This window comes from Moschus berezovskii, chromosome 6, assembly GCF_049115385.1.
Source record: "Moschus berezovskii isolate FMDL1 chromosome 6, NW_MosBer_1.0, whole genome shotgun sequence".
NCBI lineage: Eukaryota > Metazoa > Chordata > Mammalia > Artiodactyla > Moschidae > Moschus > Moschus berezovskii.
The window spans coordinates 68,632,564-68,658,470 of NC_142465.1; the positions used below are offsets into that span (position 1 = coordinate 68,632,564).

Here is a 25,907-nt window from a genome sequence, read left to right on the forward strand (position 1 = left end):
AAAGATAAGTATTTTATATTAATTTACTTATCACTTTTTTAAGCAGTCTACTAATAAAGACATTCTCCTTACATATAAAGTTAATATAGCTCTAAAATAGTGTTTTCATAGAAAAAAAAATAAAGCATGCTTCATCTTCTGAATAATCAAGTATGTTTAATTTCCTGAGTAAATATTACTCATACTTGACACTGAACAGAGTCCAAATTTACTGAAGGAGCTAAGAAATTTCTAAAATCCTATAGCAGCAATAATCCTCACCCAGAGAATATAGTTAAGAGCTTATTATAAAGAACTAGAAGTCAGTGTCATACCAAAATTTTAAATAACACCATGCAACCCTCTACTTAATAAATTATTTCAAAATCAGGTCACAATTGACACTATCTCAGGCAGACGAGAGAGAGCAGATAAGCAGAGAAAATTTCCTTTTCTCTACTGAAGCATGTCCACCAACTGTCATATCTGGAAAATAGCCAAAATGAGCACTTTATTTGCAAAAAACCAGGAGACTCGAAATATTGGCAAAATGAGTGGGTATAAAATATGGAATTGTAGAGAATTCTATTAAGAGTCTCATTTATGGATATTTGGAAACATTTCTAAGACATAGATTACATGCATAAGTCCATCTATATAACAAGCTCTAAAAGTCAAAGGTAGAGCCCCATGAATCCCTGGGGATAATCTTTACCCTTTTCTTTCATATTGTGACCATCTAGCCAGGGTTAAGGTCCCCTTATACACTTCCAAGCCAGATACCTAGCCTCATAGGTGTCTACCTGAATTAGTCACATGAATTACCTTGAGAAAACCACGGTCAAACTATGTCTATTTCTCTTAACCTTCTTTTCCTTATGTTTCTTAATCTTTCTATTCTTTCTTTGTCATGGAGCATTTTCTATTTTCCTTACTACAGGGTTTACTAGAGAAAGCTGACACAGCTGAGTGCTGAAAAAAACAGCTGAACCATTAACAAGGAAGAGAGAAAAGAGGAAGGAAACACAGAAATGTTAACAACTGAGAGGAAAAGCCTGGAGTTTGCTCAAATCTGTGTAAATTTATAACTCTAGATTAGTGTTCTCACTTCAGATCAGGAGCCATGGGCAACTAAGAGTCACCAAGGGTTTTCTAAACGGACTTCTCACTGACTTAAATACATATTAGCACAGGGAACTCTGCTCAATGTCATGTGACAACCTGGATGGGAGGGGGGTTTGGGGGAGAATGGATACATGTATATATATCGCTGAGTCCCTTTTTTATCCACCTGAAACCATCACAACATTATTAATCAGCTATGCTGCTGCTGCTGCTGCTAAGTCACTTCAGTCGTGTCCGACTCTGTGCGACCCCATAGACGGCAGCCCACCAGGCTCCTCTGTCCCTGGAATTTTCCAGGCAAGAGTACTGGAGTGGGGTGCCATTGCCTTCTCCATTAATCAGCTATACTACAATACAAAATAAAAAGTTTTAAAAAATAAGATATATATTTTATGGACATCACCAGATGGTCAACACCAAAATCAGATTGATTATATTCTTTGCAGCCAAAGATGGAGAAGCTGTATACAGTTACCAAAAACAAGACCGGGAGCTGACTGTGGCTCAGATCATGAACTCCTTATTGCCAAATTCAGACTTAAACTGAAGAAAGTAGGGAAAACCACTAGACCATTCAGATATGACCTCAATCAAATCCCTTATGATTATACAGTGGAAGTGAGAAATAGATTTAAGGGACTAGATCTGATAGATAGAGTGCCTGATGAACTCTGGACAGAGGTTCGTGACATTGTACAGGAGACAGGGACGAAGATCATCCCCATGGAAAAGAAATGCAAAAAAGCAAAATGGCTGTCTGAGGAGGCCTTACAAATAGCTGTGAAAAGAAGAGAAGCGAAAAGCAAAGGAGAAAAGGAAAGATACAAGCATCTGAATGCAGAGTTCCAAAGAATAGCAAGGAGAGATAAGAAAGCCTTCCTCAGCGATCAATGCAAAGAAATAGAGGAAAACAACAGAATAGGAAAAACAAGAGATCTCTTCAAGAAAATTAGAGATTCCAAGGGAACATTTCATGCAAAGATAGGCTCGATAAAGGACAGAAATGATATGGACCTAACAGAAGCAGAAGATATTAAGAAGAGGTGGCAAGAATACACAGAAGAACTGTACAAAAAAGATCTTCATGACCCAGATAATCATGATAACGTGGTCACTGACCTAGAGCCAGATATCTTGGAATGTGAAGTCAAGTGGGCCTTAGAAAGCATCACTACGAACAAAGCTAGTGGAGGTGATGGAATTCCAGTTGAACTATTTCAAATCTTGAAAGATGATGCTGTAAAAGTGCTGCACTCAATTTGCCAGCAAATTTGGAAAACTCAGCAGTGGCCACAGGACTGGAAAAGGTCAGTCTTCATTCCAATCCCAAAGAAAGGCAATGCCAAAGAATGCTCAAACTACTGCACAATTGCACTCAACCCACACGCTAGTAAAGTGATGCTCAAAATTCTCCAAACCAGGCTTCAGCAATATGTGAACCGTTAACTCCCAGATGTTCAAGCAGGTTTTCGAAAAGGCAGAGGCACCAGAGATCAAATTGCCAACATCCACTGGATCATGGAGAAAGCAAGAGAGTTCCAGAAAAACATCTATTTCTGCTTCATTAACTATGCCAAAGCCTTTGACTGTGTGGATCACAATAAACTGTGGAATACCAGACCACCTGACCTGCCTCTTAAGGAACCTGTATGCAGGTCAGGAAGCAACAGTCAGAACTGGACATGGAACAACAGACTGGTTCCAAATAGAAAAAGGAGTACGTCAAGGTTGTATATTGTCATCCTGCTTATTTAACTTATGTGCAGAGTACATCATGAGGAACGCTGGGCTGGAAGAAGCACCAGGTGGAATCAAGATTGCCGGGAGAAATATCAATAACCTCAGATACGCAGATGACACCACCCTTATGGCAGAAAGTGAAGAGGAACTCAAAAGCCTCTTGAGGAAAGTGAAAGAGGAGAGTGAAAAGGTTGGCTTGAAGCTCAACATTCAGAAAACAAAGATCATGGCATCTGGCCCCATCATTTCATGGCAAATAGATGGGGAAACACTGGAAACAGTGTCAGATTTTATTTTGGGGGGCTCCAAAATCACTGCGGATGCTGACTGCAGCCAGGAAATTAAAAGACGCTTACTCCTTGGAAGGAAAGTTATGACCAACCTAGATAGTATATTAAAAAGCAGAGACATTACTTTGCCAACCAAGGTCCGTCTAGTCAAGGCTATGGTTTTTCCCGTGGTCATGTATGGATGTGAGAGTTGGACTGTGAAGAAAGCTGAGCGCCAAAGAATTGATGTTTTTGAACTGTGGTGCTGGAGAAGACTCTTGAGAGTCCCTTGGACTGCAAGGAGATCCACCCAGTCCATTCTAAAGGAGATCAATCCTGGGTGTTCATTGGAAGGACTGATGCTAAAGCTGAAACTACAATACTTTGACCACCTCATGAGACGAGTTGACTCTCTGGAAAAGACTCTGATGCTGGGAGGGATTAGGGGCAGGAGGAGAAGGGGACGACAAGGAATGAGATGGCTGGATGGCATCACCGACTCTGTGGACATGAGTTTGAGTGAACTCCGGGAGTTGGTGATGGACAGGGAGGCCTGGCGTGCTGTGATTCATGGGGTCGCAAAGAGTTGGACACGACTGAGTGACTGATCTGAACTGAACTGAGGAGTCAGGATAATGTTCACAGTCAACAACCAGGGAAAAGAGAAGGACAGACAATCATTTTGAGAACCTTTACTATTAGAAACTCCCTAGAATTTATAACATTGCTACTAACACCACTGTTATCTTAGACAAGGTAACAGGCCCAATTGTGTCACACAGTATTCTGGCTCTTTAAGTAAGTGAGGGACAAATAACAGAAAATGGAAAAGGTAAAGTGAAGAAAGACTTCTGGTTTGGATGTAGTCTCTCAAGAAGTTCACAAAATAGTCAAGGTAATAAGTTTTCTTCTGAGTGACCTTTTTCTGAGATGCTGTCCCCTTCGCCCCAATCCCAACTATGAAGTTGAGTCTGAAGAGATCCAGCAGCCTCTAGCATGTACTATATGCTCTGTCCCACTGATCCTTGCTGCCTTGACTCCTGGTCTTTCCAACTCCTGGCAGCTCAACTTCTCCTTGATTCTAAGAGTTCCATACAGTCGTATAAATTCCTGTTTCCATGTAAAGAGCAAGCAAGCAAGACTTCTGAGGAAGGTTACATTAGATATGGATCTTATAGTCTTTTCCTCAACTACTTTCCATCAGAGAAACAATATATGGATTACATTGCTGACAAAATAATTTCAATCCCAGATTTAAGAGTTTTGGAAGGATTCTGAAGGGAATTGGGAAGAAGTAGGATAGATAATCTATGTAGTCACACAGTCTGCTAACATATGTCACAAAGTTCAAGAACCATTTCTATGGAAGCCCAAAGATTCCATAAAAATAGAAATCCAAGATACAAAATACTATGAAAAGGTCATATGGTATTAGAGGTGTACTGATGATAAGAAAAAATAAGAAAAGAGTAGGAGTGATGATCTCTTCAGATTGCTATAATGCGTATTATCTTCCACTTTAAGTATGTTGTTTAAATCCAGACTTGTTTGGTTATGTTATTTGGTAGTAAAACCAAAATTCTAATCATCTTTCCATTGAACTTGTTTTCCCAGACCTAGAAAAGGAGGGCAGCAATTGATAACACTGCCTGCTGCTTAGGTTTTCTTGGATTTGACATGAAAAGCTGAATGGTCTTTTAAAGTACAGACTAAAACTGCAGTGAATTATTTCTGAAATTTCCCCAACTATTTTGTTCCCACTTTTCACAAATAAAGAGAGTATTTTTCAGCTATATCAAGTGCTTATTAAAGAGCTTCCTGGAAGTTTCTTTGCTTAGATTTGTTTCAAGGAATTATGGAATCCTGGTAATAATTTAAAGTCTGGGAGATTCCCAGTACTAATTACCTACTGTTTTGGTTCATTTGCATCAATAATCATTTTTAGAAGAACTGTACAGATTTACCATATTTTAAAATGTTTGGTCAATTTCCTAACAATATTTTTGTGACATCTTAAAAATCATAATGAGAAATATCATATGACAAGAAGAACCTACTTGACGAAATCCTTATCTCTATCAAATTCTGCAAAGTCAACTCCCTCAGAAAATGACAGTTACTGTCTCAGTGCTTTTATAACTCTTTTTTTCTGCATTATCATCATCTTACTGAAATTCCTGAGAATGCACTTTGCTGACAATTACGATAGAGACTTTCAGCTAAACAGAGCAAAAAGTATATAAAGATTTTCTGTCTCCTAGTCAATCTGGACGCCTACTACATATCCACAACAATACACATGAAAGAAGAGCTCATAAAAAATGCAAAGCACTGACCAGCTGATTAAATTATCATCATCTATCCTCGGGATCGCAGAGAGTCGGACACGACTGAGTGACTGAACTGAACTGATCCTCCAAAATGCAAGGAGAAATAGTGTCCAGAAAACTGCCACACAGTATTCAAGCTTTAGTCATAATCTCCATGTTACCTAGAATTCTTACATGCCCACAGCCTAATTTTCTTCCAACACAAGGCTACAGACACTGCTGACTTGGAGAGATTAGCAGTAGTAGTAGTAATAGAAGCAGCAGCAGCAACAGTAATAGTATCATCATCACTGATTTTTTTAAAAAGAGCATTATGTTACTCTCCTCTTCCACTTCCTCTTCCACTCTTCTCTTTTTCTTCCTCATCATTTCTTCTCTTCTTGAACAATTTAGTCCCTAGAGCCATTAAGTAAGGCACAGAAAAGTAGGCATCTACATCAGAAGAAAGAGGGAAGTTGCAGTGGCCTACAGTGAAGCAACAGAGCCCAAGCCAGGGGAGAAGCATGTTCATATTGGGGACAACTGACTGTGGGGTGTCAGAGTTTAAGCAAGCTGAAGAGGGTATCCCCAAGGAGGAGTGGATAATGTGAGACGGTCAGAACCAAACAGGGTGAAAAAGGTGTCCTTGTGGCAGTGGCAGAGGGAAACATCCCAATGTGGGGTGTCAGAATCCAAACAGAGTGAAGACTATATTCATATACAAGGGTCACACTCAGTGCAGGGGGATTACACCCTAAGAAGAATAAAAAATCTATCTTTCTGTAGATGCCAACTGGCAGGAGTCAGAGCCTGAAAAGGGGAAAAGGCTTTCTGTGTAAAAGGCAGTATAAAATAGGTGGCAGAGCCTGCACAGGGCAAGGAAGACAACGACACTGGAAGGTGATCACAATACAGAAGAGGGTATCCCCAAGGAGGAGTGGATAATGTGAGACGGTCAGAGACCAAACAGGGTGAAAAAGGTGTCCTTGTGGCAGTGGCAGAGGGAAACATCCCAATGTGGTTACATATGGAGAATTTATCAAATATGTATATGTATTAAAGAAACACGAGGCCAATGGTTTTCACTATCTGAAAATGGAAGTTATAAACGTAGGAAGAGAAACTCTAAAATGAATCCTACCTGTGGAGTTGGACTAGAATTAGACATATCATTGTAAACTCATGGATTATGATAAATATATAAATGAAAATGTGTGTATCTTCGTATGTTAATTTTTTCTCACTCCTTTGCTCAGATAATCTGAGACAGGTGACACTCCAAAAGCAATGAACATACCTAGCACCCAAAATCTTATCTTCTAATTACCTCTGTCATTCTATTTTACTTCACTTTATTGTACTTTGCAGACACTAGATTTTTTACAAATTGAAGACATGTGATAGCCCTGTGTCAAGCAAGTCTATCAGTGCCATTTTTCCAACAGCACTGGCTCAATTCATGTCTTTGTGTCACATTTCAATATTTCTCATAATATTTCAAACATTATTATATTTCTTATGGTGATCTGTGATCAGTGATCTCTGAAGTTACTACTGAAATTGTTTTGAGGTGCCATGAACCATGCCCACATAAGACGGCAAACAGATAAATCTTGTGTATGTTCTGACTGCTTCACCGACTGGCCATTCCCATCTCTCTCCCTCTCCTTGGGCCTCCCTATTCTCTGAGACACAACAATCTTGAAATTAGGCCAATCAGTAACCCTAGAATGGCCTCTTAAGTGTTCAAGTGAAACAAAGAGTCACATATCTCTTACTTTAAATCAAAAGCTAGAAATGATTAGTGAAAAGCTTAGATATGTCAAAAGCTGAGATAGACTGAAAGCTAGGAAACTGAAGCCAAACAGCTAGCCAAGTTGTGAATGCAAAATAAAAATTCTTGAAGGAAATTTAAAGTTCCAGTCTAGTGAACACACAAACAGTAAGAAAGCAAAACAGCCTTATCCCTAATAAGAAAGTTTTAGTGGTCTGGATAGATCAAATGAGCCACAACATTTGCTTAAACTAAAGCCTAATCCAGAGCAAGTAAAGGCTAAGAGAGAGGTGAGGAAACTGTAAAAGAAAAGTCTGAAGCCAGCAGAAGTTGGTTCATGAGGTTTAAGGAAAGAAGCCATCTCCATCACATAAAAGTGCAAGATGAAGCAGCAAGTGCTAATGCAGAAGCTGTAGCAAGTTACCTAGAAAATCTAACTTAGATAACTAATGGCAGTGGCTACACTACACAACAGATTTTTTTTTGTAAATTAATTACTTTAATTGGAGGCTAACTACTATACAATACTGTATTGGTCTTTGCCATACATTCACATGAATCAGCCATGGGTGTACATGTGTCCCCCATCCTGAACCCCCCACCCTCCTCCCTCCCCATCCCATCCCTCAGGGTCATCCCAGTGCACCAGTCAACAGATTTTTCAATGTAGAAAAATCTTATATTAGAAAACAATGCCATCTTAGATTTTCACAGCTAGAGAGAAGAAGTCAACGTCTGACTTCAAAGCTTCAAAGGACTGGCTGACTCTCTTGTTAGGAGCTAATGCAGCTGGTGGCTTTAAATTGAAGCCAATTGTAAATCAACTATACTTCAATTTTAAAAATAATTAAAAATAAAAATGAAGCCAACACTCACTTACCATTCTAAAAATCCTAAGGCCCTTAAGAATTATGCTAAATCTATTCTGTCTATGCTCTATAAATGGAACAAGAAAGCCCAGATGACAGCACATCTGTTTACAACATGGTTTACTGAATATTTTAAGCCCACTGTTGAGGCCTACTGCTCAGGAATAATATTCCTCTCCAAATATTACTGCTCAATGACAAAACACCTGATCACCCAAGAACTCTGAATGAGATATACAATGAGATTAATACTGTTTTCATACTTACTAATACAACATCCATTCTGCAGTCCACAGATCAAGGAGTAATTTCAACTTTCAAGTCTTATTATTTAAGAAATATATTTTGTAAGGCTATAGCTGCCATAGACAGATAGATCTATAGACCTTGGCAAAGTTAACTGAAAACCTTCTGGAAAAGATTCACTCTTCTGGATGCCATTAAGAACATTCTTGTTTCATGGGAAGAAGTCAAAATATCAACTGGAATAGGAATTTGGAAGAATTTGAATTCCAACCCTTATAGATTACTGAAGGATTCAAGACTCCAGGGAAGGAAGTAACTGCAGATGTGACAGAAATGGCAAAAGAACCAGATAGGGAAATAGAGCCTGAAGATGTGACTGAATTGCTGAAATCTCATAACAGAACTTGAACAGATGAGAAATTGCTTCTCATGGAACAGAAAATAAAGTAGTTCATGAGATAGAATCGACTCCTGGTTAAAATGCTTTGAAGACTGTTGAAACTACAACAGAGGATTTAGACCATTACACAAACACAGTTGCTAAAGAAGCCACAGGTTTTGAAAAGACTGACTCCAGTTGTGAAAGAAGCTCTATTATGGGTAAAATACGAAATAGTATTGCACGCTACAGAAAAATTATACATGAAAGGAAGAGTCACTTGATGTGGCAAACTTCATTTTATTATTTTAGGAAATTGCCATAGCCACTCCAACCTTCAGCAACCACCACCCTGATCAGTCAGCAGTCATCAACATCGAAGCAAGACCAACAAAAAGATTACAACTTGCTGTAAACTTAGATGCTATTTAGCACTTCTAGCAATAAAATATTTTTAAATAAATGTATGTACACTGTTTTTCAGACATAATAATAATGCTATTGCATAATAATGCTATTGCACACTTAACAGACTATATAGTACAGTGCAAACACAACTTATATATGCATTGCAAAACCAACAAATTCACATCACTTGCTTTACTGTAGTGATCTGGAACTAAACCCACAGTACCTCTGACGTATGCCTGTAAATAAATAAATAAATAAAAGAAAGCTTGAGGAAGAATGGGATATTCATATAGTTTAAAGATATCTCCCCACAAAACAGTTTTTACAAAGGGAAAAGAATAATTGTATATACAAAAGTCTGAAAGATACTAGCATAAGCAAATGATTAAAGAAAACATTATCAGCAATATGATGAAATCAAAATCACATACTATCTGATAAGATGCAATGAAAAGAACACACCATCCCTCTGCGAAATTCTTACCTAAATGTATAAGAAAACACCAGGAAAGCCAAACTTGAGACTCATTTTATAAAATAACTGGCCTACAGTCTTCAAAATATCAAGGTCATAAAAGTCAAGGAAAGACTGAGAAACTGTACCCTAGTGAAGATTAAAGAGGTATTACACTAAATGTAATGGGTGATTCTGAACTGGATTTCAAGTGATGCACACAACTGGCACAACGGCCAAAACCTGAGTGGGGCCAGTGGGTATTTCCTGACTCAGCGTACATACTGTGGTCGTGGGCTTTCCAGGTGGCATAAGTGACTTTAAAAAAATCCCACCTGCCAAAGCAGCAGACAAAAGAGATGTGGTTTGATCCCTCAGTTGGGAAGATTCCCTGGAGCAGGAAATGGCAACCCACTCCAGTATTCTTGCCTGGAAAATTCCATGGACAGAGGAGCCTGGTGGGCTACAGTCCCTGAGGCCACAAAGAGTGGAACATGACTGAGCAACCGAGCACACTGTGGTTGTATACGGAAATATTCTTGTCTTTAGGAAATAACTAATAACAAACTAAGGTATTTTGGGGTACCAGTACATTAGGTTGGCAACTTACTCCCAAATGATTCAGAAAAAAAAAAAAAGTTATTTGAATTATACTTCCAGATTTTCTACAAGTGTTTGATTATTTTAAAATTTTTTAAAGAAAAATATTTGAGAGTATATAGTTCTATCTTCAGTCATTAAAGAATTACTTAAACCTTATTTATGATCAGATTTAGATCATACACTGATATCCAATGGAAGGTAGGAGCCAAATGTTGACACTGGATTAATCCAAAGAAAAAGCTGAATTTATTCAGACCTTAGTAAAATTAGATACTACTATATAGTTAGCTATGGTCATATGTATGCAATTTTTGTAAGGGCCTAAAGGTTGGGGGCGGGAGGAGAAGGGGCCGACAGAGAATGAGATGGCTGGATGGCATCACCGACTCTGTGGACATGAGTTTGAGTGAACTCCAGGAGTTGGTGATGGACAGGGAGGCCTGGCGTGCTGTGATTCATGGGGTCACAAAGAGTTGGACACGACTGAGCAACTGAACTGAACTGAAAGAGAAGTCTATTTTCTACCTTCCAAAGCATCATTATCACACTAAATACATAGTACACACTCTCAAAATATTTGTCAATGAAGTTTTAAAAAGAAAGATAAGGAAAATATTAACAATAGGCTTATTAGAAACCCATTAACAATACAGATTACAGCAGAGTATAGACAAATCCAGGTTCCCTGGTGGCTCACTGGTAGAGAATCCACCTGCCAATGCAGGAGACGTGGATTCAATCTGTGGGTCAGAATGATCCCCTGAAGAAGGAAATGGCAACCCACTCAAGTATTCTTGCCTGGAAAATTCCATGGACAGAGGAGACTGGCAGACTATAGTTCATAGGGTTACAAAGAGCCGGATATGACTGAGCGACTGAGCATATACATTTCCAACAAAAAATAATCTCTTTCTGTTGAAATTAGCTTTGTGAGAAATGTAGAAGGTAAGAACAAAGGCTAAATCTTCGGTGATCAGTACCACCCCCAAACGTAGGCAGGAAAAAGTAATCCCTATATCTGCAATCAAGAAGATTAGACAAATTAGCCTACTTAATAGCTTATCTTGGTGCCTATACCATTAAAGATTTAGACTAAGACAAAGTCCCTAACAAGTTACATATTAAAAAGGAAATATCCCAGAGTCCCCATTCAAATACAGATACTCGGAAATCTATATAATTATTCCCTGCACAGCCATTAATGTCTTAGTAATAATAATCATAACAAAAGAATCACTGTGCTAGGTATTTATATAAATGATCTTTACTTCTTGCAACTCTATAAGATAAGTATTATCATTTCAACTTTATAAATAAGGAGACTGAAGCCCAAAGAAGTGAAATAACTTGCCAAAGGCCAAGAATCCATTCAATGGCAGAGTTTTCATTCAAACTCAAGATTCAGATTTTTTCCATTATGTCTTGCTGCTTCTTTTTACTGCACCATTTATTGTTTCTGAAAATGGAGATCTAAGGCACAAAGGTATAAAATGCAATATAGGAAACTTTTTTTTGGTATAGGATAAAACTGAATTAGAGTTCTGAGTTTCAGATAAAGGAAGCCAAAGAATGCCTCGAAACCAAGATAGGAAGAAAGGCTCTGAAAAAGGAAAGAGGTGAACAGAAAGAAGGGAGGTGAAGGTCCTGAGAATAAACTGCCTTGGATCCTTGGTTTTTCTACACAGCCTAATACTAGATTTGATGAGGTCCCTGAGTTGTTAATGAGCTCAGATTTATCAGCTTGAAAGAGATAAATTATAAAGTTTACTAAGTGAGGACTATGGTGAATACTCAATTTTCCTTCTAAGAGGGAAGAAGTAAGGAGATATAAGTCACACCAATCTGAAGACATGGGGTAGACAAGTTATTAGACCATCTTTGAAGACAAAGGAAGTACTATAACATCAAGTGCTTAAGAAATTTTGGATAAAACAATTCCACCCTGTTTAATGTGAAAAGAACAACTGACAAAGGAATATTTTAAAACTTCTTTAACTAGTTCAATGATGAATTCAGTCAAGAAATAAATGTAGAAGTTCCCTGGAGGTCCAGTGTTAAGAATCTGCTGCCAGTTCAGGACGTGGGTTCGATCCCTGGTCCAGGAATATCCCACCTGCCATGAAACAACTGAGCCCATGTGCCACAATTACTGAGCTAGTGCTTTAGAGGCTGCCAGCTGCAGCTACTGAAACCCACAGGCTTACAGTCCATGCTCTGCAACAAGAGAAGCCACCGCAATGAGGGGCCCTTGCACTCTGCACTGCAACAAAGAGTACCCTCCCACACCCACTTGCTGCAACTGGAGAAGGCCCATGTACAGCAAGGAAGAGCCAGCATAGCCAAAATAAATAAATCTTACTAAAAAAAAAAAAGAAAGAAATGTAGGACTTCCCTGATGGTCCAGTCCAGGGAAGTTCATGCTTCCACTTCAGGTGACATGGGTTTGATCCCTGGTCAGGGAACTAAGATCCTGCATGTCACACAGCACAGTAACTTGGTAAATAAAAAAAAAAATGTAAAGCAAAATAGTGCCTATAATATGAAACTGTATGATGAACAAAAGCAAAATTAATGAGAACTATGCAGGATCTGAAATACATTACTATATAAGTTTGTAGAAAATATATTTTCTATTTATATAATGGAATCAATTGGTATTTTCACATTTTAACCAAGGATATACATTGACTGGAGGAAGCACAAGCTGGAATCAAGATTGCTGGGAGAAATATCAATAATCTCAGATATGCAGATGATACTACCCTTATGGCAGAAAGTGAAGAGGAACTCAAAAGCCTCTTGATGAAAGTGAAAGAGGAGAGGGAAAAGGTTGGCTTGAAGCTCAACATTCAGAAAACAAAGATCATGGCATCTGGTCCCATCACTTCATGGGAAATAGATGGAAAAACAGTGGAAACAGTGTCAGACTTTATTTTTTGGGCTCCAAAATCACTGCAGAGGCTGATTGTAGCCAGGAAATTAAAAGACGCTTACTCCTTGGAAGGAAAGTTATGACCAACCTTGATAATATATTGAAAAGCAGAGACATTACTTTGCCAACAAAGGTCCGTCTAGTCAAGGCTATGGTTTTTCCCATGGTCATGTATGGATGTGAGAGTTGGACTGTGAAGAAAGCTGATCGCCAAAGAATTGATGCTTTTGAACTGTGGTGTTGGAGAAGACTCTTGAGAGTCCCTTGTACCGCCAGGAGATCCACCCAGTCCATTCTAGAGGAGATCAATCCTGGGTGTTCATTGGAAGGACTGATGCTAAAGCTGAAACTGCAATACTCTGGCCACCTCATGCGACGAGTTGACTCACTGGAAAAGACTCTGATGCTGGGAAAGGTTGGGGGTGGGAGGAGAAGGGGACGACCAAGAATGAGATGGCTGGATGGCATCACCGACTCTGTGGACATGAGTTTGAGTGAACTCCGGGAGTTGGTGTTGGACAGGGAGGCCTGGCGTGCTGTGATTCATGGGGTCATGGAGAGTCGGACACGACTGAGCAACTGAACTGAACTGAACTATCAAACAAGGAAGCAATGTGCACAAAAAAACGATATCTGGGATCAAAAAGACCTGAATTGGATCTGTCACTTACTAGTTTTGTAACATTTGGCAAGTTATTCAATTTTTCTGCTCTTTCATCCCATATATAAATATGGAGTTAATAACAAATACCTTTCAGAATAATTATTCCACTTCTAGAAATGTATGTTAAGGGACTAGTCCATCCCAAATTATCCCTTCCCTTCATTCCTCCCCGCCCCCCACACCCAACAACCATAAGTTTGTTCTCTAAGTATGTTTCTGTTTTGTAAGTTTATTTGCAGCATTTCCTTTTAGATTCCACATATAAGGGCTGCTGCTGCTGCTGCTGCTGCTGAGTCACTTCAGTCGTGTCTGACTCTGTGTGACCCCCTAGACGGAAGCCCACCAGGCTCCCCCGTCCCTGGGATTCTCCAGGCAAGAACTATCATATGATATTTCAGTCCCTTTGCTGTTCATCTGAAACTATCACAACACTGTTAACTGACTATACTCCAGTACAAAATAAAAAGATGTTATGAATATAATTTTATTAAAAATGTAATTTGTGTAAAAATGTTCATCATAATATCATTTATAAAAATAACAAGTAAACTAAAATCTAATATTAAGGGAATGTTTAAGTAATGGGTATATACACCACCAGATCAGTGGTTCTCATTATAGAGTACACAACAAACTAAGGAAGCTTTGTAAAATGTATATTCCTAGACCCTATACTCAAAAATTCTGACCTAGTAAGTTTCAGACGAGAAAAAGAAATGCATTATTTTGAACAAACAACCAGGAATAATTGTGATGGAAGGGGTCCATGAAAAGTCTGCATTACATGGAATACTACTGTGCGATTAGAAATGTGATTATGAAGACTTTATAACAACATGAAAATGTTTGATATATTATTAAGTGAAATATTTAGGATTCAAACTGTATACTGAATATAATAACAACCACATTAAACAGACATAGAAAAAGTTATTTTAGCAATAGGATTGGAACAATATTTTTCTTATACTCAATTTTTTGAAACACTGTCATGCTATTATAAATGATTAAGCAACATATCAAAATTTAAAACAAAGAGCCAATGAATCTCCATGGCCTTCAGATTTAAAATTCAACTCCTAAGGACAGTACACAAGTACTTTAATCTCCAGACTTACTTCATATCCATGCTCTATAACAAACTACTTCTAATACCCCAAATTATATATATTTTACATTTTTATACAAACTATTAAATATACTCTTCTTTTTGCTGAATTACCCTTCCCCAAAATTGTCAGCCTAACAAACTCCTACTCATTCAACAAGATTTAAGAATCATCTCCTCTCTGAAGTTTACCCTGACTACTCACTCCTCCATCAGATTAAAGGTATCTCCTTCTTCCTCCTGTCATTCCTGAAGCATTGGTTGAGACTTTCATTACAGCACACATTACAGTGTATTCACTCTTTGTTAATATTCTCCCATTATTTTACAAATACTTGTTCATAATTCTTCACCTTCTCCATTATGTCTCCAATGTCTCTATGAAATTCAGAGTAACAGAACACTCTGTCACTAGCCAAAGCAAACCAACAGGAAAGACTCTGTTATTCACTACACCCCAACTGGAGAGTTTACCATGCCAAAGAACATCTCAGCATAATTCCTGCAGCTCCCCCAAACACACTCCCATTCACTCCCATGCCTTCATAATAGCAGCAAAATATTTATGCAAAACAAGGATAATTCTGTAATTTAATACAGTAGTTTTTTAGTATCTTCAAAGCACTAAGAAACTATATTTAGCATATTTAGATGCTATGCTATATAAAACATTTCAAATGGTATCAAATAAGGATTCAAAGTGGCTAAATAGTAATTTGGTGGTAAAAGACAAAAAGAAAAGAAAAGTTTAGTGTGGAAGAATGCTAATTCGGATGCATAGGTCAGAACTTCAAACACCTCCGCAACAATGAAACATAGGTTTTTTAAAAAAACCTATATATTGAGTAAACTTACAATATGAATTCGTTTTAATAAGAAAATAGATATAAAAGAATTTGAATCTCAAGCCATATTAGACATTGAAGTTCTTATACAATTATAGTCTGTATCTTTGTCATAATAAATAAAAACACCTAAGGAATAACTTCTGGAAACAGGCAAAAAATACACCATATGCTGATACCTAAGATGAGTATTTTTCCAGTGAGTCAACTCATCGCATGAGGTGGCCAATGAGTATATAATGTAACAGATATCCAATAAAAAGTTCTAGGGACTAATTTGGTAGGAATAAAAAAAAAGGCTTTTCCAGCACTGGCTATCCTATTTCTCAATCAAATCCCTCTCCCCTTCTACAGCACTAGCCTTGTAAGAAGAAAGGATACATGACCACCTTTATCCAACCCATTCTGAAAAAATCCACTCCATCAACTCTGACATTAGAGATTCACAGCTTTAGTATTTTGACCTAAAGTTTGTTTACTCTTTTGGAGAAGGAAATGGCAACCCACTCCAGTATTCTTGCCTGGAGAATCCCAGGGACAGAGAAGCCTGGTGGGCTGACATCTATGGGGTCGCACAGAGTCGGACACAACTGAAGCAACTTAGCAGCAGCAGCAGCAGTTGTTTCTTCTTTAAATGAAAATACTAAAGTTTTCTCTTCCTAAAAGCCTTTACAGTCAATCATACTTCAGTATGAATTGTCTGCACCCACAAATAGTTGCTGGTGGTAGGGGAAGGTTAGGAAAGACACACGGACACAGAGTCCGTGAGGTGAGAGGAGAAATTAACAGTGACACATGCAGGAAACTAGAGATGATGAAAGCAAACTCTGTAAGCTCCAGAATTTTGAAGGTTCAATTTTTGTTCTTAATCTACTTCTCACTATACACAGCCCATTCCAGCTCTACTCCTCACACAAAACCTGCAACCCTTGGAGAGGGATAGTTGACACAAAAACTAGAGATAGGCTGAACTTGTGCTAATTACAGTAGAGAAGAGGCTTTCTTTCTAAAGAGAAAGAAATTTGAGCCGGAAGTGTTAGAAGAAAGGTGGTGGAGGAAACAGAAATATCAAGCAGACAGCAAGAAATGAGATTGGCTGTTTATGTCCACAACCATCAATCAAGAGATGATCCAATTTGATGGCAACAAGTTTACTCCAATTGTTTCAGCTCAGTTAACTAGAAATAATCGACCACTTTAAATAAAGCTGCTCTCGCAACACAATAGAACCCAAATAATTATATAGCACAACTGAATCAAAATTCATTTTACAGATTCATAAGGATGTGCTGTTAAATAATAAAGTATTACCTATAAGAAACACTTTCAGAGATGAACTTTGGAGATTACAACAGAAAGAAATGAGGAAAATAAAATTTATCTTTTGACCATATATTCTAACTCATCCTCAAAAATCACAAAACTGCAAGCCTCACCCAGGTTTAACACAAATGTAGAAGTCACTTGCTGTCCTATCGACACAAAGGAAAACTGGACTCTAAGAAGAGTTCTTAGATCTGTGTTACACAAGAAAATGCACTGGGCTGTCAACTGGCATTGTGCCTTGGGCTGCCATATGGTTTACACGACCATGTCATCACATACGAGAGAAAGAACTGGCACACAGATATGTCTTCTGGGTAAACTCCTGCTTTTTCAAACATGAGATAATCTCTCATATCAACATAAAATAAAATAACCAAAACTCATATTTCAATTAATTAAAACTATGCTGAAATATGTTTGAAATGGAAACCAAAGACACACTAAAATGCATTAAATGTTAAATAGCTTCAGATTCTGTAGGCTGAAATTAATCTTTTCTAACCCATGATTGAATTATAGTCAGCTTCCATTTCTAGTTAAATACTCAGAAAGAATGTTCTATAATAGACTCTGAAAGAATTTTCCAAAATCTCCTCAAATGCATAATGAAATAAATTATTGCAGTACACAACTGAGCTAATAAAATTGTTTACTGTCAGTTAAGAGGTTAAATTGCTAAGGTCATTAGGCACACTACTGAATACTGTAAACTCCTGCATTAATGTCAGTGAAGACCTTCTGTGACTGTAAGAAACCACTGAGACGCACTACGAATTGGGCAATGTAAAAACAGACAGGTTGAGTAGTCACCAGCTGCTTGTCCTAATTCCCTGCTACACAACATCCTCACAGTTTTGAAGAGGGAGCTGGAAACCCTTTAGCTGAGAAAGAGGTCAATACCAAAATTCCCTCTCCTCTCTCCTTACTCCCCATCATGCAGCTGGCACTGTTCACTCAGGCAGACACAGCTCCCTGAACAGAATGGTGCAATCACTGCTTCAAACATCATTACTATCTAAAATAGATAACCCACTTGCAATTTGACTATTTTTATAGATATAACATTTTCGTGCAGTTTAACTGCTCTATTTGTGATTTATTCCATTTAACCAATACAGCTTCCCTGGAAGTGAGTATCATATATTAGAGTCTCAACAGCCACAGCTGCCCAAATAGTTGAAAATTACAATACTTCCAAGTTGTCTTCTATCTCCTTGTATTTATCACCAAAAACTTCATGAACTGAATCTGGAATCTGAAAAACTTATAAGCTGTCTGGTTTACATATCTTTAGTGACAAGATTACTTTTCCCTCAGTTCTTACTGATATACTTCTTCACATGGAGGTCTTGAGAACTGGATTCTTTATGTTCCACAAGCATTTATTAACTACACATAGTATTCGACTCTGAGGCATTAAGAAAATTAAGTAAATTTGAGTTATTAACAAAAGTTTTTACTGCTTTATCAAAATATAAATAATTCTTAAACTAGACTAAAAAAGAAATATTTAACACAGTTTAAAAGGGACTTATTTTTGTTTAGATTAAAAGGTAATTGTGCCAAACAGTGAGATTTTAAAAGGCTTTGCAGCTATCTCAAGAAAGATATGTTAAATAAAATGAAATTTCATATATAATATGAAGGAAGAAAAGGAGGGAAACAATTCAATTTGAGTACTCTAGGGGACGACGGAGAATGAGATGGCTGGATGGCATCACCGACTATGTGGACATGAGTTTGAGTGTACTCCGGGAGTTGGTGATGGACAGGGAGGCCTGGCGTGCTGTGATTCATGGGGTCGCGGACAGTCGGACACGACTGAGCGACTGAACTAAACTGAACTGAACTGAATGAGCTCTGATGAATTCAGTTGTTGTTTTTTTAAGGATGAAAGAGGGTGTAAGAGGTAAAATTGAAAGCAAACGCAGAAGTGAAGTATATACTTGCCCTGGAAAAAGGCTAATGTCCTTTTCAGCTAAGTTTGAAAAAAAAGGAGAGAAGAAATAGAAGTTCACTGCTATGACAGCTAATATAATCTTAATCTCTGACATATTAAAACTGTAGATGGTTTTACACCACAAGAGAATTCCCTAAAGCATCTAACAAAACTAAGAATCTGATTCTTCCCAACTTCTATTTTGCTCTTATCCCTAGTGAGAATAATTTTCAACCCAGAAAGGATAAAAAATGCTAAGATATTACCAAAGCTCCAGAAAGACTGAGATCATAAGAGACACTTCAGTTCAGTTCAGTTGCTGAGTAGTGTCCGACTCTTTGCCACCCCATGAATCACAGCACGCACAACACTTAAACTCATTAGTATCCAGATTCAAAAGAATTAGAAGCAAAGGGGTAGAAAGAATTTGCAACAATACTAGGCATCATCAATGGTTCTCTATCAGAAACAATATAACAAAGTAGCCTAAGTTTGGTGGAATTTATAGACACATGGCTATTGTTTTTCCTGTAGTCATGTATGGATGTGAAAGTTGGACTGTGAAGAAAGCTGATCGCCAAAGAATTGATGCTTTTGAACTGTGGTGTTGGAGAAGACTCTTGAGAGTTCCTTGGACTGCAAGGAGATACAACCAGTCCATTCTAGAGGAGATCAATCCCGGGTGTTCATTGGAAGGACTGATGCTAAAGCTGAAACTGCAATACTTTGGCCACCTCATGCGACGAGTTGACTCACTGGAAAAGACTCTGATGCTGGGAGGGATTGGGGGTGGGAGGAGACCGGGACGACAGAGAATGAGATGGCTGGATGGTATCACCGACTCGATGGACATGAGTTTGAGTGAACTCCGGGAGTTGGTGATGGACAGGGAGGCCTGGCGTGCTGTGATTCATGGGGTCGCAAAGAGTCGGACACGACTGAGCAACTGAACTGAACTGAGGCTTCCCTGGAGAAGGAAATGGCAACTCGCTCCAGTGTTCTTGCCTGGAGAATCCCAGAGATGGGGGGAGCCTGGTGGGCTGCCATCCTTGGGGTCACACAGAGTCGGACATGACTGAAGTGACTTAGCAGCAGCAGCAGGCTTCCCTGGTGGCTCAGAAGGTAAAGAATCTGCCTGCAGTGCAGCAGAGGTAGATTGGATCCCTGGGTCGGGAAGATCCCTTAAGAGAAGGGAATGGCTAACTACTACATTATTCTTGCCTGGAAAATCCCATGGACAGAGGAGGCTGGTGGGCTACAGTTCATGGAGTCACAAAGCGTCGGACATGACTGAGCGACTAAAATACACATACACACAGACTTACTACTACAGAGGTAGATCAAAAGAATGGAATAAACAGAACATAATGTGAATACACAAAGGCAATGGATAAATACCTTATAATATTCAGATACATTAGAGAGAAATAACTGGCTAACAGTTCTATTAAGTGGCCTCAGTGTTGGTAGAAAGACCATGCAAAAAGATGGTCACTTTCAAATTTATACTAATTTGAAGTTCTTTAGGAGTATAGTATAGTTGTTGAATACCAGTTATAGAAAACATACTTATTCAATCTACATATGATACAGAGAAGAGACTTTAATATACTGGAAAACAGAGCCAAGAGAGCTAGATATATTATAAATAACCCACTCCAGTGTTCTTGCCTGCAGAATCCCAGGGATGGCGGAGCCTCGTGGGCTGCCGTCTATGCGGTCGCACAGAGTCGGACACAACTGAAGCGACTTAGCAGCAGCATAGGCTAACATAGGTAAGATTAAATATAATAGGAATAATTTAAGTTCAATCAACACTTTCACAAGTACCAGACAGGGGAACCATGACAAGTTGACAAGTCATTGACAACCATGACAATGGCTTGACAAGTCACTGGGGAAAAAAAAAGTTCAAGTTTTAATTGACTATCTGCTCAATGTGAGCCAAAGGCACCATACAGCTTAGAAAATGTTGACCTGTACTAAGGCAGGTCTTAGATCAATAATAAGAAAGTAATAACTTCATTGTATCATGTTTTAAATAGTTGCTATTTCATTTTCATTGCACAATACATGTTTACTCCAAAATATGGGAAAATACAGATAAGCCAAAAAATAAAGATCACTCACAATTCCACCACTCACTAAATAATCCTATTCCTTCTCCAGAGGATTTTTCCAACCTAGGGATCGAACCCTGGTCTCCTGCATTGCAGGAAGGTTCTTTACTGTCACAGCCACCAGAGAAACCCAATAACTACATTCTTTATGTTTATCATTAGAGACTTCTTAACATACAATATAAATGTTCACACACATTTATTCTTTGTTAAAGAAAAGAATCATACTAAATATGCTGCTTTGTAATTTTTTAAAAAAATTCAAAATATATCAAGTCCCACTATATCCTACACTGGTCAAATGACAACTATTGCATTTTTTTTCATTTCTGGTCACTGTATTTGAAGAGAGTCATTGAAAATTTTGAGAATAGGAAAGAAGTCTGAAAATGTTATTAACATGCTCAGTTGCTAAGTCATGTCTGTCTTTTTGTGATCCTATGGACCATAACCCACCAGGCTCCTGTGTCCATAGGATTTTCCAGGCAAGAATACTGGAGTGGGTTAACATTGCCTACTTGAGGGAATCTTCCCCACCCAGGGATTGAACCCACGTTTCCTGTGACTCCTGCATTGGCACGCAGAGTCTTTACCATTGAGCCACCTGAAAAGCTCCAGGTTCTTAACACCTATGCTCTATTACCACATGGCAACTGGTTGTTAAAATCTTGGAAAAAATAGAAGATTCATAAGAAAACAATATAGCTAAATATTAGCTAAAGAACTGCCCTGGCAAACTAAACTACTTTATACTGACCCATAAAGCCAAATTAGTACCAACTGCTGGAAATTACAGGGAGGCGAATTTTAGCTCAATAAAAGATGAATATTTTAAGTAATTAGAGCCATCAAAAAATAGAGTGGATGGATCTAGCCATTGCAGGGTTTAACAGAACTGCAATAAGTAACTGGTAAAGGATTTTATAGGTAAACTCTCTAGGTAAGAAACTGGATGAAAAGACTCCTTTGTATTTGAAGATTCTGTGATTCTAATGGAAAACTTACTATAGAAATTTACTCCTTTAGTGGCAACCCACTTCAGTATTCCTGCCTGGGAAACCCCATGGACAAAGGAACCTAGTAGGCTACAGTCCATGGGGTCACAAAAGAGTCAGCCATGACTTAGCAACTAAACAATAATTAATTCACGATGATAAACATTTTTGTGTTCACTGGCAGGTGTATGTCTTCTTTGACATACTGTCTGTTTTCTTATAAATAACTGAAAAGACAACAAGGCATTGGAACTTGAAAAAAAAAGAGAAAGAAATTTACTCCTAGTACCATGTGAAGCCAAAGTGTTAGTCACTTAGTTGTGTCAGATTCTTTGTAACCCCGTGGACTATAGCCTGCCAAGCTCCTCTGTCCATGGAATTCTTCAGGCAGAATACTGGAATGGGCAGCCCTTCCCTTCTCCAGGGGATCTTCAAGACCCAGGGATCGAATCTGAGTCTCCTGCATTGCAGGCAGATTCTTTACCATCTGAGCCACCAGGGAAACCTAAGGCCTTAAGAAACAGTCAACAAAGTGATAAGGAACTGGAGATACTTAGTCTTGATAAAGTAGGAAGAGGAGGCACTAAGACCTTAAAAGTGTTGTACACAGAAGTAGAGATTAAATTTATTCTGGAAAGCCCCAAGATTTAAAACTAAAAACAAAATGCAGACATTCAAGAAAGGAAGATTTCAGCTCAAGGGAAAGGAAGGATTACTAATAAAGCTTCCTAAAATGAAAAAATAACAAAGAAAAGAAATAGAGTCAAGTATTCCAGAGTTCTGTGAGAAATCACAGCACAATGATGAATACCAATGTGCTAAATGCTTTACATTAATCTCTATACCCCATTTAACCCTTACAATAGCTCCATATGATAGGTATTCTTACTATTTCCACTTCATAGAAGAGCACAGTGAGGCTTAGAAACATATTTATTCAAGGTCATTTTTACTTTTGCTGAAAATCACAATGTCAACCAAATATCCTGATTCCCCATTATACAGCTACTGCTCACTTAGTAGGTAATAAATAATCAAAAGCATCTTCAGAAAGAGTATCTACTGATTCTTCAAAGGGCAGTCATGAGTTGCTTTCTTTAAGGATGTAAGTATTTTTAAATTAAATTATTATTCCTACCAAAAAAGTGTTCAAATTAGACACACTGGCCATGTACTTTAAACTTCTGCAAATAAAACAGATTCAATGAGTAAGACAAGGTAAGGCAAATTTGAATCACAAAACTTAAAATCCTTCCCATTACTAGCTATGTGATCTTCCTACCTCTTTAGTCCATCATCTGAGAAATCAGGACCAACCTCTTAAGGTTGACATAAGAACTGAATGAGATGATATATGAATTTAGCACAGGATCTGAGCCTATTATTACACAACACAAATAATAAAGTAGGGCATTGTTAAATTACTTCAGTTGTGTCCGACTCTTTGTGACCCCAAGGACTATAGTTTGCTAGGCTCCTCTGTCCATGAGACTCTCCAGGCAAGAGTACTGGAGAGGGTAGCCATTTCCTCATCCAAAAGTAGGGCAGGGGAGTACCAAATCTATTCCACAATTCATTCCAAAATATTTAAAAATTTTGAACCGTCTTTATGTCTGAAGGTAAAGAAATAATTTTCTATTATCTTGTAAATAAGCTTTTGATGACAATCATTTGGGAAATAAAATGACAACTAAATAAAGTGCGCTTTCTTAGGAATTTCATTATATGTAAAGAATCACCCAAAGAAGATAATTTCAATTCTCATTTTCTTCAAAGGCACTATTTTAGTTGTTTATTCAATATGATATAGAAAAATGGAAGTTTAAAGGTTACTGGGTTTGATTTTGCTGTTTTACAACTTGGCTCAAACTGCTCTAATGAACACACATTTTTAAGGTTTTTTGTTTTGTTTTCTATTATGTATTCTCACTGTAGAGCTACTCCTACTACCTCTGACAAAACCAGCAAAAGAGAAAACCTCTCATTCAAAAAGTACATTATAGTCACAATTTTCATGTCATAGTTGATGTTTACCAACACTAAATAGTTGCTATTCTATTCCTAAAATTTTACATTCTCTTTTTAAAATGACACAACTACGAAGGCATTTAAAAGATATTTAAGTTCTATCACAAAGATAAGTTTTTTAAAACACCAATTATCTCAAAGAAATCAACTGAAGTTCTCCCTGCTCGCAAAGAAATTGATTATTTTTAGAAACCCCTTTCAGGATATCAGTTTCTAACCATAACGACATTTATCACTGATATGATAGCAAACATTTATTTCACCTGCAATTTAAAACTACACCCAAATAAACTGCTTCTGTATAAACTACCTGTGACTAAGGACAATTACTAGATCTACAATCTGAAATTTGTACAAACTGTCTACCTGTGATTGAAAGTGAAAATTACTTAACAAGGGAGTGCACATAAGAGTCATCACTTCTAAGACTTACTGAAAAAAATGCCCCATAAATATTCATTGTTCCGAAGCGAACTATCATTCCAATAAAATGCCACTGTCAACAAGCACAGATGATCATATGTGGAGCTTTCTAAAATCCCATCAACTATTTTCCAACTAAATTCATTTCACCGTAACAGAAATGTTCTCATTTACCCTATTAGCCAAGACTGCAACTAACAGTGTTATCTGACCACCACACATGAACACTTGTGTAAAGAACACAATATCATCATCCAAAAGTTTGTATTAAGCACTTGTCAAGAGCAGCAAAGAACAGTTTTTAAAACTGTTAAAAAACCAAGAAAATCACTTCAGCTTAAAAATTTTTTACAAATAGAGTTAGACTTAAGAGATGTTTTAGGGTGAAGATGTGAATGATGATCGATGCCTCCAAAAACATCCAGGATAAACTGAATAGCTATGGTTCTAGAAACTAAATAGCTTTCCATGAATTTTATCTAGTGAATATTCTTCAGGCTCCCTCCCTCACAACTGATTTCATTTGCCTATCAATTCAACGTTTAAATTAATTGTTTTTTCAAATATGTAAATCAACCCTGCTATTTCTAAGATACTGCCTGCTGTAAAAAAGACCTTGTGTGTGTGTGTATGTGTGTTTCCAAGCAATATTAAGTCTCACCTGGAGCATCTTCACATAAAAGGCCTCTACTATATTCCACATACACTTTCCCAATCCCAACCTGGCATTCTTCATCCTGAGATACAATAACCAAGTTTCACTCAGCCATGTCCAGGTGACTGAAAGTACTGCTGGGGCTGACTAACCTGCCTCATCAAGTTGTACACACACCCTGTACTGATGACATCTCACCAGAAGGTTCACTCTCTTCATTTTGTGGGATCATATCCCACAGCACAGCAAATGCCTTCTGCAAAAGAAGGGAAGCAGCAACCAAGGGCTGTGGCTTTTGCAGGATAATGGCATGCACGCAAAAGCTTCTCTGCCAATTTCATTTAAATAGCCGAAAAGGGAACGCGGGGCGGGGGGCGGGGGGGTGGGTAGGAGGCTGGATTCGAAACTGAAAACATGTAATAAACATTGATGGAGAGCGGGTGAGACGCAAAAATTTCTTCCAGCAACACTAGTGCTAGTGCATGTACAAGTTCTGCACCACAGCTCACAGAAAAGTAGCTACTGACGCATTGAGGAAGGCTATTTTAAAATTACTCAAAGAATCTAAGGCATCTATCTGACAGGGAGGTTCATGCCTCCTCTCCATACACACATTCTGTTTTCACACCTAATTTAAGAATGAATCGCTGGCAGCCACCAGGTGCAATAACCGTGAGGAGGAAGGACGTATTCATCACAATGCACAGCGAGGTG

The 25,907-nt window shown here is 38.1% G+C and overlaps 1 protein-coding gene across 1 annotated transcript in view; it reads right to left on the minus strand.

The window, feature by feature from the left end:
- LOC148777644 (ankyrin repeat and sterile alpha motif domain-containing protein 1B-like) overlaps positions 1–25,907 on the minus strand; it is a 573,212-nt gene that overhangs the window by 547,077 nt on the left and 228 nt on the right. The window lies entirely within an intron of this gene.